A 14519-nucleotide genomic window follows, 5' to 3' on the forward strand; every position below is an offset into this window, starting at 1 on the left:
GGCAGCCCATGAGTCACTGTAGCCAACCTGTGCAGTAGAAACATAATCTTGGACAAGCAATTATCTCTGCAGTCCACCTGGGTTGCTGATATATACTTGCATGGCTGGTGGATAAAATCTTTGTCTGCTCCCTAGACCCATTTATACATTGCCCTCCTACTTGGACAGGCTGAATCAGACACTGGCACTGGAAGCATTTTACTTGGGATTCAAAGTTACCTGAAGTCCTTTCGATGCAGTGATTTGTGACCTATCAGATGATATATCATATATTTGTGACATATCAGATTTAAATCTCCCTAGGTGAAGGCATGGTGGGCACAGCTACCTGCAAGAAACAGCACGTGTTTTAGCAGAGTGCAGATTTTATGATCCATTATGGCCATCACTGTGTTTTTATTATTAATGTGTCTTGAAAAATAAGATGTTTAGCTAAGCTTACTAATTCCTTGAAACTCAAATCATTTAAGCTGTCTAACCTTGTTCAGGATAATTATTTCTATCCATTATCCATCATGCTAAAAAATGACAGCTCTGGGACAAGGAGGCTTTTCAAGCAAATGTTTTAAGACAGTGTTTTAGGTTGCAGGCACTGGCAAATGTTAATTAAATTAGATAAACAATGACTCAGAGTAGCTGTGCTATACTGGAAAGAAAGATGGGAGGTAATGGGGGAAGGAATTTGGCAGCTCAAAGGTCGAAGCAGCTTTTTTGGAACCAAGAATCTGTCCCTTGAGCAAGTATCTTGCCTGAATTTAGCGGGATCAAAAGCACCGTTGCCCTTTTGCTTTTACACCTTCAGACGGCGTTTACGTGGCTTTGCCGAGAGAATTTCTGCCAGGGAACGTGGTGTGCACTACCTGTCTGAGGTGTCCTCCGAGACAACCACCAGCCTCTGCCACAAAGTCAAACCATCATGGGAGCAGGATCATCCTCTGGTGGCACTTGTTTGCTCGGCTAGGGCCAGTCCTGCGGTCGCTGTTCCAGGCTGAGCGTTGCATTGTCCCAGGGAAGTTGTCCACTGCACTGAATCGAGCATTACAGGAACAAGACTTCAGAAGTGGAAACATGTCTCCCAGTAACTCCTGTGACACAGCTAGGTGTAATCCTGAATACAGTGCATTGGTTCTTATCATCTTGTGAAACTGCTCCAGCAGTATGCAAAAACGTTCTGAAAATCAAAGCACTAAAACGGAGATTTTCTACTGAGATTCATTTCACCAAGGACCTCAAGTCAAATATCCATTTCTGAGTTTTCCATGTACCCAAGGAGGGGAAGCTGAGGACGATCCTCATCTTTGCTGTGAACTTGCTGCTGAGAAAGTGACCCCGGCATCCCAGGCTGAGCCACTCTCCTGGTGGGGGCTCACCCTTAGGAGGAGTTTTGGAGAGGATTTGTTTTGCTGCTGCACCCACAGGGTGCACCTACACTGGGTTGGTACAAAGGGAAGAAAGTGATGCAGCACTCATAAGACACAATTTAAACTACTAAATGAGCATGTGGGCCACCTATAGAAGTTTATAAGCTTTAATCTTTTACATCTTTTGGCTCACAACAGAGGCTCTTACGTTTATTCCAGAGGTCTGACAGGCCCTTACTCCTGGCTTTTGTCCTCAGGTGCAGCAGAAGCTGCTCTGCTGGCAAGACAGCCAGCTTCAGCCCTTCCAAACGAAACCCAGAAGCTGCTCAGCTCTTCCAGTCCCTGCGCATCTCAGGTCACGTTCCTTCAAGCACGCAGCTGACTCGTGCTTCTTTCCAAAAACAGCAGCATTGCAATCCCCCACAGCACCAAGTCCCTGGTGGAGGACCCACGCTGCCCTCACCCTCAGCATCGCCGCGATTCAGCCAAGTGTTGGGTTGTATACTACGGAGATACTGATCTCTCCAAACTTTCTTCACCTGCTCTGATCATTTCAGCTCCTCTGGGATGCACACCTTCATGCCACTGTCCAACTAATTAGTTGCTTCACTGGCTGCATTCTGCAATTCTTCAGTGACGGGTCTCCATCTGACATCTTATGACAACTGATTAGTAAAGTAGGCCATGAGTTTAAGAAATATGTAATTTGGGCACTGCTTACTATTAACCGTTTGCTTGCTTCAACGTAAATACCAAAGGATGAGAAAAAGTTTTCGACCTGGCAATTTTATAAAGCAACGTGCAGTAAATCTTAAGATCCCTTAATAAAAAGCCCTGAAGAGGCAATAAGGAACATATGTACTTACTGCAACGCTATGTATTACAGCAGTCCAGATACCAAGGCAACATCCAAAATTGCTTGTCTATCCTGTAGTCTTGGGCCAGAACCATAAGCAAACTAATTAATTAATTAAAAGTAAGTCAAAACAAGCTGTCTTCACCCCAGGCCCCCCCTGCCAACACAGCAGAAAAGAAACAATAAGTAAAACGTGAAGCTTTAAGCAGTCCCCTCTCCAGGTTAAGAGGATATCAGCACGCCGCAGCACCACAGCAGTTAAATGTCGTTGAAGATTTGACTGCATTCGGTCTGGGATTTGCTCTCGCTTGAGAGCTGGTCAAACCAATCTTTCCAAAACACTGACTTCTGAACTTTTGCCAGAGGTGCCTCTCTCCGGTGACCACGCGGGCTGATGTACCAGGCGACATGTTAAACCTGTCAGCTCAGAATAAGCAGAAAAGTGCGCACCCACTGCGGGGAGGGCGCTTAAAGGCGCAGCATTTCCTTCACAGAGCGAGCTGCCGGCCTTGTGCATACACCAGGAGGCCCAGAGAGCTTGGGAAGAGCTGGGGGACCCCACTGCCAGCAGGCTGGGACACATCCCCTGGGGTGGAGAGCTTAAAAATCTGTCCTTCCTAAGAGACTGAGTTCTGCTCTTGCAGTGCTATGCGCAATCTGGCTTTGGGGCAATCCGAATTAGTGGGAAGATAAAGGGGGAGAAGAGTGAAAACTAAGTTGCTACCAAAAGAAAATGAGAGAAAAACCTTACAGGTTCTGTGTTCATAGACAGGCCAACCCTGGCAAAGGATCTCAGGTCATTTCTCATCCAAGGCAGTAAGGATCACATTTAGCCTTCCTGCTAACGTTGAGGACACTGCAACCGTCAGTAATATTGGCTGTGAGCACTTTACAGCAGTGGTCACTCCAGAGTTTTATAGGGGACAAGCAGCCAACAGGAGCTGCCAGCAGACCTGATTTTACCACCACGGTTTGGAGGAAGAGTCACAAGCAACTGGTGCTCCCCTTGAACCAGATAGTCAAGATGTAACACAGGGAAGGAGGATTTCTTTGTTCCTCTGAGCAGACAGCCAACTCTGAAGAAGCCTCCTCTATCTACACTAGATACCTGAGGTCTTCTCCTGTCAATGGAGAAGAGGGTCTGTTCTCATCCTTCCTTCTCTGTATTCATACACCACCCCTTAGACTGGGCATTGCCAGTTCTACCTGCAAGAGGCAATGTGAGTTCAGAGCAAAGCCTGAGCCTGTATCTTCACCCTGGGGTATCAGCCAAGGCATACCTCCAGCTCTTTCAGTATTTATGTGCAACCGAGGGTAAGTGGTCTCTGTGCTGGCAAGGCGCAGAAAACATACATCTCTATTTTTCAACATACACAATCATGCCAACACCAGGATGAGGTCCCAATGCTAAGTCAAGATAAGCTGAGACACACAACAGGTAGGTGAAGTTCAATCCAAGTGAGACAGATGTCAGTATGCAGAGGAGAGAATTTGGACGACTTTGTGGTTAAAGCGCACTTTCATGATTAAGTCCATACTTAAAAATTAGGTGAAGAATCGACAAGTACATTCAGCTCTCACATAGCAGCAATTATCACTTCCAACCATCTCCAGTTGGCTGGGAGACTGCATCCCAACCTGGCAGATACTGACCTGGCCTTAGTTTTTCACACCTTGGTCACTTGGCTGTATTACAGCAAACCGATATACCTGGGCATGAAGCCTGCAACACTTAGGAAACTCCAAATAGTACAAAATGTTACTGAAAACCTCTTCAGTGACATGCACTGACATGAATACATCATATCTATCTTCAGCTGTCTACAATAGCTTCACATTTTTAATTTGGAGACTTGTTCAAGTTTTTTGACTCTTTTCTTTCTGATGCTCCTTGGTCTAAAGCTACAATATCAAGAATCTGCACAAAACTATTTTATAATTACTATGATCAAGAACTGCATTTCTCTGGTGCAGTAGAAGTCTTTACAATGGGAGAAAAGCTTGTCTAGGTGGGAGAAGGAACTTTTGCATGGGCATGGCATAAACTTGCTTAATCACAGATGATTGTGTTTGCTGTAAACAGGAGTCATACCCCCTCTCAGTCAAGACGGATTGTAATTGCTTGATGAGTGTGTAGTATAGAAATAAATAAATCAGAAAAGCTTTGGAAGAAACTACTGAGCACACCACCAGTTACAATCCGGTTGTAAACACCCCTCTCATTGGAATTCATGGCTCATGCAGACCCTACCCTTACTCAAAACAGATGCAAGTAAACAAATAAAATGTTGTGAGCCCCCACAAGACAGTCAGCCAGGTGCATCCAAAGGGTATTCCCAAACGATCTGTTTTCTGTGTCTCCCATTTATAGCCAGAGTTAACAGCAAGTCAATGCTTAATTTTACTTCAGATGAATAACAACTGGACCGCTACATTTGTTCAAACCCACGAGGAGTGGCTACTTCTCACCAAACTCAGATCCCTCTCCTCCTTGAGCTGAGGATTTTGAACACAGATCAAACAATCCCATGTGCAACGTCAGAAAACTATAGATACTAGTGACTTGTAGGTGAATCATAAAAAAATTTCTTTGTGTTTACGCTTGAATTGTTGATATGTCTGAATAATGCCAGTAAAAAGGAGAAGCTTTCATCTTAAATTTCCAATACCTGGCTGACAAAAAGAGCATGTGAATACTTCTTCTAATATGTTTGGCAGGCTCATAAAGAGGACTCCCTTAGAGATACCATAAAGTGCAATTTTTCAAAGAAATTTGTTTTTGTGAGCTATAAATGTGTGTTTGGTCAGAGTTTTGGCAAACAACTCAAGCTAGTTTTTGTCCTATGTAAGCCTTTTACGTCATGCCCTAGAAACAACAACAGCTGTTAATTATTTATCAGCTGATGAACATTTTCCTGTTAATTGCAAAACATTATAAAATAGATTAAGCAGCAAAGCTTGATATGTATGCAAGCTGTGGTTTTTTTTTTTGCTCTGTTTTGTATGTGACTTGATTAAATAAGCAATTTTAGGTCTCTGTTTAGTTTACAAAGACTACCTTCACTAGTGATTTGATCTCAGAAACTGCAATGAGCCTGCAACCTTTAAAAAAGTTTGCTAAAAATAGGAAGATTTTTCAGACTTTGAGCTTTTCGAGCCCTTATCACCAACTCTCATCTGCCATGAAGATGAACTCTCTAAAGTCACCTGAATGTCATGTTTCGAGCCAAAACAACTAGAGCTCTGCTAGAAGGGGAAATGCTATTAAGCAAGGAGAAGACCACAAGATTCAAGAGGCAGTTCTCTCCATCTGTCTTCCTGCTAAGTCTCAGTGTTTATGTAAAACGTGACATTCTTATCATTCAATACTATTTGGTGTTGCATCAGAAGAGCACTGGAGACAGTAACTCACCTGCACTGTAGGTCCTGCTGGCTCCTCTCCTGGTCTGTGGACAAGAAATCCATGATTAACTGCATCAATGAAATAAAATTTTCCCATTTTCCTAGCATTTCCATTGTGTCAGTAGAGTATTTTCACCCTATTAAGTTGGCCCCAGTGTACAATAGTCTACATGCGCAGATGGTTATACTGGTGTGAGGTGTTTTGATGGGCTGTGCTTGACTGCCTGGTAGAGGATCTCTGGGCAGATTATCCATGCTGTGCAAGCATTTTTCTGTGGATGAGTATGGATGGTCTGTGGTCAGTGTTGAAATAACATGGCCTGGTTGCCCATGTTTATCTGCCTTCTCATTTTACCCATTATTTTGGACCAGTCCTCTTGCTGGCCAACTAGCGTCATCAATTTGGGAGAGTCTTGCTCTTACACTGATCTGTGATGCACAATGTCCTTCACTTTTTAAGAAGGAAGGTGATTTTTCACACCAAACTCAGACATCCTAAGAGGTCTGTGCTCATTGATCAAAAAACAACCAGGTAGATCTTACACTGGTGCACACTAGAGTAGGTTGATTGAATTAAAGGGAGCTTCACTGATTCACACCAGCTAAGAAGAGCAGTAGTGGAAGGGATTTGAGTGGATCTGGGAGCTGTCCCAGCTGCAAAACCCTTTAAAGTTTGGTTCACAGGACTAAACAGTCCCAAAGGTGGTGAGATACTTCCTTCAGGACTTCATCTTACCTGCTGAGCTTGTTGTGCCTGTTACCCGTTGTGCATATTCCAGTGCTGAGACAGCTGGGAAGGGCACGAGACCAAGGGCTCTGAGGAGCTTCCTGCCATTGCTACCTGCAGCACTCGCTGGAGCAGCTCCTCTCACTTCCACTGCATTTTGGTACTGCAACATTTGGGCCAGCAACCTCCAAAGAAAAACTTCCAGGCTTTTCAGAGAGTCATGCCAAGTCATACCCATCCCCAAAGGAAATGAGAAAAACCCAAAACAGATGCACACAAGCTTGGTATTAGGGAAGAGGGAAGGGTGGGAACAGCATGCTTGTCGCTTGTTACTCTAAATAGTATCGGGAAGTCCTACAGTCCCTGAATTAAAAAGGAAATAAACTTTCAGTGCAGGTTGTGGGACCAATGCTTTATAGACTAACGCAATATGCACATTTAACAATCTGAAAATGAGACAGCTCTTCATCGCGCAGCCAGCCACACAGAAAATAAACAAAACCCTTGGAGCCGTCCTCCTGGAAGCCTTGGGCTCCGAGTCAGACCAACACGTGGGTGCACGATGAAGGTGTGAGAGCGGGGAGGCCGAAGGTCCTGCCGCCAGGACCTGGGAGCTGGATGAAAGGGGCCAAGCCCAGCGCTCTCGCCACGATGGCCAGCCACGCCGTCGCAGCAAGGGGAGGCTGCTGGAAGGGGGCCATGACTCACAAAATCATTTAAACGGTTAAATGGGCTACACATGTGGCACAGTGCTCCTGAAGTGACGAATTTAGAGTGCTGTATTCTGTTTAAATAATAAATGTTTTTTTTTTTTTTTTTTTTTTAAACAGGGCTTGTACAGCCTGTAAAGTGTCTTCAAGTATACAAAATCCCCAATTGCTCTAAATACACAATCACCCTGGCCACTGGGCTTTGGCCATCTAAACCAGGGCAGAACTGGGGCAAAAATAAAGTATATTTATAAAAATATCTCCCATGTAAGATACTCCTAACCTGTTTCCTATCAGCTTCTGATCTCAGAAATGCTCAAACTCTGATTTTCATAGGTACTGCTTAGATCTCTGAATGCTCCTCATGTTCTTAATCACGTCTGCTCCAGAGATGAGGCTATGAATAATTAACTATGCCTCCAACATTACAGTCATAGATTATGGTGGTGGTGACTTGTGGACTGCCATGCGCAGCATAAACCATTTAGGAAACTCTGTTATCCACTTTCCCTTTATATTTGTCTTGCAATCACTTACCGCTTAAAAGGGTAAATCTTTCATAGCTTTAATTAAAGCATTTAAAATAATTTACACTGAAATTGTATGTGCTTGGGTCTGTCAAAATTGATGCTTTAATAACATGTCATCCCTTTTTTCGATTGCCCTGAAATCTGTTAAAATTACCACTAATCTAATTGGGAACAAAGTTGTCAAATGCATGCAGCTCTGACAGTTTGTCTTTCTGCAAACTGCCGACAGATTGCAAGTTACGCATGTGTTGAGCAGATGGGTAAGTTAAAAGGAACACAAAAAAAAGCAATTTATTAAATCACCTGGAACCAGCAGCTCCATTCCAAAAATAGTGAGAATGAAATATAGCAAGAGCTAGGAGAGTTGGCACTGGAATATGCCAGAAGGTACCAGTTACAAAACAAGATAAACATTTTGAGAAGCCTCAGCTGTGTTGCAGAATAATGAGGCGTTATTTAACCCGATATAGATTACCAGCAGAAATTAATTTAGGGTGCAGGGTTTTGTGAGAGTGTGTGAGTGTGTGAGTGTGTTTTTTTTAAGGATTTTTTTTTTTAATCTCTGTGTCTTAACTCCTTCGTGCCTGACAGACAAGTCATCGGTCTCTACCTCAGCCCCAGCCCTTCCCTGCAGACCTGAGGGACCTGCCTTAAATCGCCGTGGTGGAGGCAGGCAGCGGGTCCCTCTCCTTCCGCTTCCTCATACACTGTCCCTTGCACATACATCTCCCGCTTACAGAGAGAGGCCAAGGTTGCAGGTTCCTCAGAGACAACCTGGCCACCGATGTGCTTGCACTAGGCAGTCCCATACCTGCCCATAAATACGCTTTTTGGAAAGAAATGCAATGAGAAGGGAGCCAGATACGGCACCATGCTGGGACAAAGGTCACTGCCAGAGGCTCTGCTGGGTTTTGTCCCACCAGCCCAGCTCTGCCCTTTGCAACCTTCCCTCAGACCTTCACCTCACTCCCAATCTGCCCCACTGCTGCCCCTCTGCTCCCTGCCCGTCCTCCTCCCTCCTCTATGCTCCCCACCAGCAGCAGGAAAGGGAGAGGAGCTCTGGGGCCATCGCATGGGACTGGTTCTCCCCACACAGGGCCATCTGTCCTAGGGAGATGTGCTCGTCCACATTTACAGAGCATTTAGGAAGAAACAGGCTTCATTTCTGGATGGTCTGTGAATACTACTCTGTTCAGTTTTTATTACCAAAGAGCTAGACCAGGATTTAAGAGCAGTGCAGAAGCACTAGATAAGCAGCGTGGTTCACCTGCTGAGGCCACCACAGAGGACACCGGGGTGAATAAGATGCTCATGCATGTCCTCTGCTTCAATGCTGGCTCAGAGGAAGAGGTGAAGGCTTTGGGCTTCGCTGGTTCGTGTTCGTTTTCAGAGCATATCCTGAAGTGCTTGATCTCACCAACACGTAGGTGGTGTGGGCAGGGAGTAACTGTGCCTTGCCTTGTGACCCTCTGATGCTGCGCATAGTTTTGAAAAATAAAAAATCCAACTCACCAAATCTTGCCCAAAGCAGTCAGATGGACAAAAGAGAGGGAAGACAAACAGCTTCCCCTCACCTCCAGTCCATGGGATACTCACAGGTCCCACAAAAGAGGAGATGAGCTCCCATGACCACGAAGACCATGAGGAAAGAGACCTTCTCAGCAACTTTATGACCTAACTTTATAAGCCACAGAGCCAGTTAAAATGGCTACAGCATCCTTTCAGCAAATGTAGATAGACTAATTTAAACCAGCTGCCAATCTTTGGCCCATAATGCAACGTAAGAGGTAACCTTCCCAGCAAGCAGCGAATTGGTTACATTTCATACATGTGTTCAGGGAGGAGAAAAGATCATAAAAAGAATTGCAAATAGGAAGTTACAAGCAGAACTGCTTTTCTCTTGCCTTTTTTTTTTTTTTTTTAAACTAAGGAATAAGTATTTTGACCCTTCCTTTCCCACAGAAAACTTGAGGAGAAAGCCTGCCCAATGTTCTACAGTTTAGAGAGTTCTTCACCTGCGGGCGTAAAGATGGATGAGCAACTCCCCTGCAAAAGCAATGGCATTCCTTTTGTAAAAAATACATCTACGAGTTTCAGTGAATAAGAAAGATGAAAATCAAGGCCCGGGTGACATTGCCACACTCACCATGCCATCAGACCAAGTATGATCCTTAATGTGTGATTAGAAGGATATAACATAAACTAGCTAGGAAGCACAGTGGACCTGACTCTGCAGTCCTTTTCAAGTCTTTTAAATTGGGACTAACCCACTGAAACCCAGTGAAAAACAAACAAAAAAATCAAAGCAAGATGAAAACATTTCAGATTTTTTGAGTGAGGTCGGGTCAGCCCTGGCATTCCTCTGCTCCTGCGCAGAGCAGGGCTGGAGGCAGAAGGTGCTGTTAAACAACATTTATGCCTCCGTGTCCAAAAGCCAGAGCTCTTCTGATCCGTGCTTGGCTGCAGCAGCAGCCCTATGGCCCCTGAGCAGCTGGACCACAGCGACGAAGGCAGGGAAGCCACATCTCTTCTCTGCTTTTCCTGGGGTCCTTCCCTCTCCTGTGCCCCCCTCCTTGCATGGCATGGGGGGGGGGGGGGTTAGGGACACAGATGCTGGCCCACTCTTCTCATTTTTCCTTTCTCTGCAATTTAAATGGACATTTCCCTTCCCCCCCCCATATCCAAGTGGGTCATCATTTAGAGTCTGTGATTTATTTAATGGTGGTTTTAACCCCACTTAGAAATAGTCTGCTTTCATGATTTATTGATTCCTTCTTCCCCTTGTTAATTTGACTCATTTCTTAGGAAATTATTCATAGTTAATCATGGTAAGAATAAAATTAGTTATAGTGCCCACTTTGCTGCAAAGGGAGCGTAAATAACTTTTAAAGCAAATCAGAAAGAAAAACATGTTAAAGCAAAAAAAAAATAAAAAATAAAGGGGAAAAGTAAAAGAAGAAGCCGGAAGAATATGTATAAAATAATGATAATCCAAAGGGGGCAGTAAATTAAGCCTCTCCACTGTTGCTGGATAGAGTAATGCACGAATTTACATTCCACCGGAGCATGGCTTTTACAGCAGGCTCTCGGCAATTGAATTTGCCATATCTTCTGGGAAACGCACCATTTGGAAGATAAAATCTCCCACCACTCCACCACCACTGCCACCATTCAGAAGATTAAAAAACCCCGCCAACTCTGTTGTGTGCCTTTTGTGCCCACTAGAGGAATGTAAAACCATTATATTTAAGTATCATAATGGCCAACATATGCTTTTTCTTAGAAATGACACCACCATCTGGATTAAGTTCTCCTGATCATTTCAGACAATGTTACGATTATTATTTTTTTTTCCCCTTCAGGAGGAAGAACTGCCCAGAAAGCAACCACAGTTGCAGATGGGTATTTTTTGCTTTTTCCTTTTCCACTGCTGGCAACCTTGAGAAGCACAGCGAACTCTTTATATGAACCTAAACTGTTTGATTTCACTTGCTAATCGATCACGAAAGCCTACCTGGATACACCCCTGTACTAAGCCTGCAAGACTCCCATCGCCTTTGGCCGTACAACTTCACTATTACAGTTAATAAAGTATGTAATTACTGTAATGGTAAAATTACATCGTGTTCCTGTTTGCAGCAGTCTCTTTTGCACAACCATATTGGTCGTTAAATACCACACGAGAGATGCAAGCTTAACCCTTAGCTCGCCGAGGGCTTTCAAGCACGCTGGCGTGCAAAGGGGAGGTCTTCTCACCTGAGCGCCTCCTTCCTGGCCTCGTGGCTATTGTCATGGATGGAGGGGACCTTCTGGGCCACCCCACCCAACTGGCTGTATCTGGAAATGGGCACGCCGGGATAATTGATGTGCTCAATCTGACCATGCACAGGTGGCACGGAGACGGCGTACAGCAGCTTCTCGGGTTTGCTAGTGCCATCTGTTGCCACAGGAACATCTGTCGTCAAGGTCACCCTGTCACCCTCTGTTAAAGTTACAGGTTTGGCGAGTAGAACAATGTCACCTAAAAAAAAAAAGAAAAAAAAAAGAAATTAAATGAGTAAAAGGGGAGAGAAATTAAAAAGGGGAATATTCCTTTTATGCTCCAGACATCAGCCCTTCAGTTCAGGGGAAGGAGAAGAGCAGGGAGCAAGAGCATGGCAGGGAGAAATAATGAAAGAAGGTTATCAGAATGGCTCAGGAAAATATTTTTGCTTTAGGTTTTAGAGAAAAACAGACCATTTACAAAATAAAAAGCTACTGAGCTATGATATTTGTTTTCAAATAACCGCCATTGTGCTCTCACTTCAAGGCTGATGCTAGGTGGAATCACAACATTTTTATCTAATACATTTTTTATCTAATAACATTTTTATTTAATAGGTGAGTTTGTGAAGAGTACTTGTATTTATCTGGCTTCATGATTTCTCCAAAATATTGAAACCTGCTTTGATCTTCTGTTCGGCAGAGAGAATGACCCAGTTGTTTAGAAAGAACAATTATGTTAATAGATCCAAATGAGCCAATGGACAGAATGCGTTAATGAACTAAGCATTAAGAGCAAGCACTGTGTTTTAAGCCAATAGTGATGCTGTAACCTCAGCAACAGAGGTTCTGGCTCGATTAGATTTATTTATGAAGAGCTCCACCGCCTCGCCCAAGGACCAGTGCAGTTTTCCCATTTACAAAGCAGTAGCCACAGATAATTAAAACTGCTAGAAAACTGATTGAGTGGTCTTCCAAAGAGGAGTAGAGATGATTTACCTGGTCTACTTAGTTTTAAAAAGGGGTCCGAATAGGGGTGGCACCCCGAGGGCCACCAAATAAATGGTACAACAAAACTGGAGGGTTGCCCAAGCTACAGCACGGGCTCGGAGACCTCAGCTTCTACCGCAGCACAACAGCCAAAGGCAGAAGCAGGGACAAACTTTTTATCTGAGGATTTTGCAAAGGTGAGAGGATAACAACAACCAGCTAGGGTTGCTGTCAGTCAACCTGCTGATGACAATGCACAATAACGGCATGTACAGCACAGACTCCGCAGGATCCTTTTTCTGCTTCTTGCCTTCTCATTATGTTGCCAACTGACTTTCAGAAACAACAGGTTCCCACTAAATGTAGAAGGCTGCCAGCAACATCTGAGAATAGTGGTTGTCAGGGTTTGGTTTTTGTTTTAGATTTATTTCTGCAGCAAAATCTGCATTAATTTTGGTGCTTTTCACCCCCTTTGATGGTTCACCTTTGCTATTAACCCTTTAACATCACTTCTCCTCTGCAACTAGCATGGCAAATGACACCCATGAATGAGATTTGATACATTCAAGAAGCGACTAATAACTGAGGAAATTAGTCTATGGACATGACAGTCATTCATAACATAAATACCAGCCAGCTTGTCTTCATATAGAAAAGTTGTTAATTGTGTTTGAGAAAAATCATCAAAAAGAAAAGCTATCAGCCCCTTCACCTGTGCAATAAGAATTACTGAAACTCACCAGCGTGGAGCAGCTGACATTGGACAAATCATTTATGCCGTGTTGGAGAAGTTGAGGGCTCTTACTTTTGGGTTGCATCTCTGAAGGTGTCTAAATTTTTATGAGATCTCAGTGAACAGGGACTCCTTTTCAGACCATTTCCAAAAGTGATCAGAGATCAAGGAGGATAGCAGAAGAGAGGACCTGGAAATGGAAAGGATGGCACGACACTGTTGGAAGCAGCCAGGGATGCAGGACATCAGCCTGCTGCATATTTTGCTTAAAGGTAAAGCAAATCCACAGCCCAAGTTGTTTAAGCAGAAATGGCGCTTCATGTTGACTGATTTTTTTAATAGGAAATCCAAACAAATAGGATAAAGTAAGGAGGCGACCATGAAACACACAAATGCAGTTGACCCAAAGTCATGTGGAAAAAAGGCCAAGTTCCCCATAGCAGCTTGGAAATATTTTGATACTCACAGTGTCAGGGTCTCATGAGGGGAGAGCGATGTTCACCTAGGTTGTTCCTTTTCAAAAAGCTTTCTGTTCCTTTCTGCCACCCCTCTGCATTGCCCCATTAATGACAACCGTAAACAGGAGTCCGCCAAGCTTAAAAACACCAAGAGCTTTTCAAGACTAGGACCTGACTTTTGCTAACCCCAGAGAGATGCAGTGATGGGAGATTGTCCCAAAATCCATGACATGGAGAAGACCTCCCGATTACTTCTTCAAGCAGCAGCACTTTCCTATTTGTTTTTTTCTCAGCCAGATACCCACCGTGTTGAGGGTACACACTGCTAAGCGGATGCGACGTACAACAATAAGACACGTACATCTGAAGTTGTTCATCTAGCAGCAACGTTTGGCCTTAATATGTTCTTTTTTTTTTTTTTTAGATACTAGAAAAAAAGCTGTCTCGGATTTAAAGGAAAAACAGACTCCTGCTGGATGAAAAGATGGGTGAAACCCTGCTCCTGGCTGCACCTTGCTCCCCGAGGCCGCGCCGCCACATGGGCTCCCTGCCTGGGGAGGCTGGCGAAGCCGTTCGGGTTTTGGATTCACTCGCTTGAACGTCGTGGGCTTGAGAGTTTGACTTGAAATATAACGTTAGTGGGTTTGTGGTAAAAGCAGCAGAGAGGATGGGATGACAGGCGGGGCAGAGGGGATCGATTGAAAGCAGGTGTGGAGGAGGAAGATAGGAGGAGGAGAAAGAGGAAAACATGACTGAGTAAGTAAACTCAACGTTATTATACATATCAAAAAAGAGCACCCATATATAGAGCACCCACCTGTGCTCACTGCTTTTGAACGTTGCTTTTTTAATACATGGCAGGGGATAGGCTTTAAAATGGAGCTACTGAAACACAGTGGCTCACGCTGCTGGCCTGGAGGTGGCCATGGGGGCTGGATGCTGTCCCCTTGACCCAACTCATTGCTGGGAGGTTCTGGGGTCCTGTAGGGG

Source organism: Anser cygnoides, chromosome 8, assembly GCF_040182565.1.
Source record: "Anser cygnoides isolate HZ-2024a breed goose chromosome 8, Taihu_goose_T2T_genome, whole genome shotgun sequence".
Taxonomy (NCBI): Eukaryota; Metazoa; Chordata; class Aves; order Anseriformes; family Anatidae; genus Anser; species Anser cygnoides.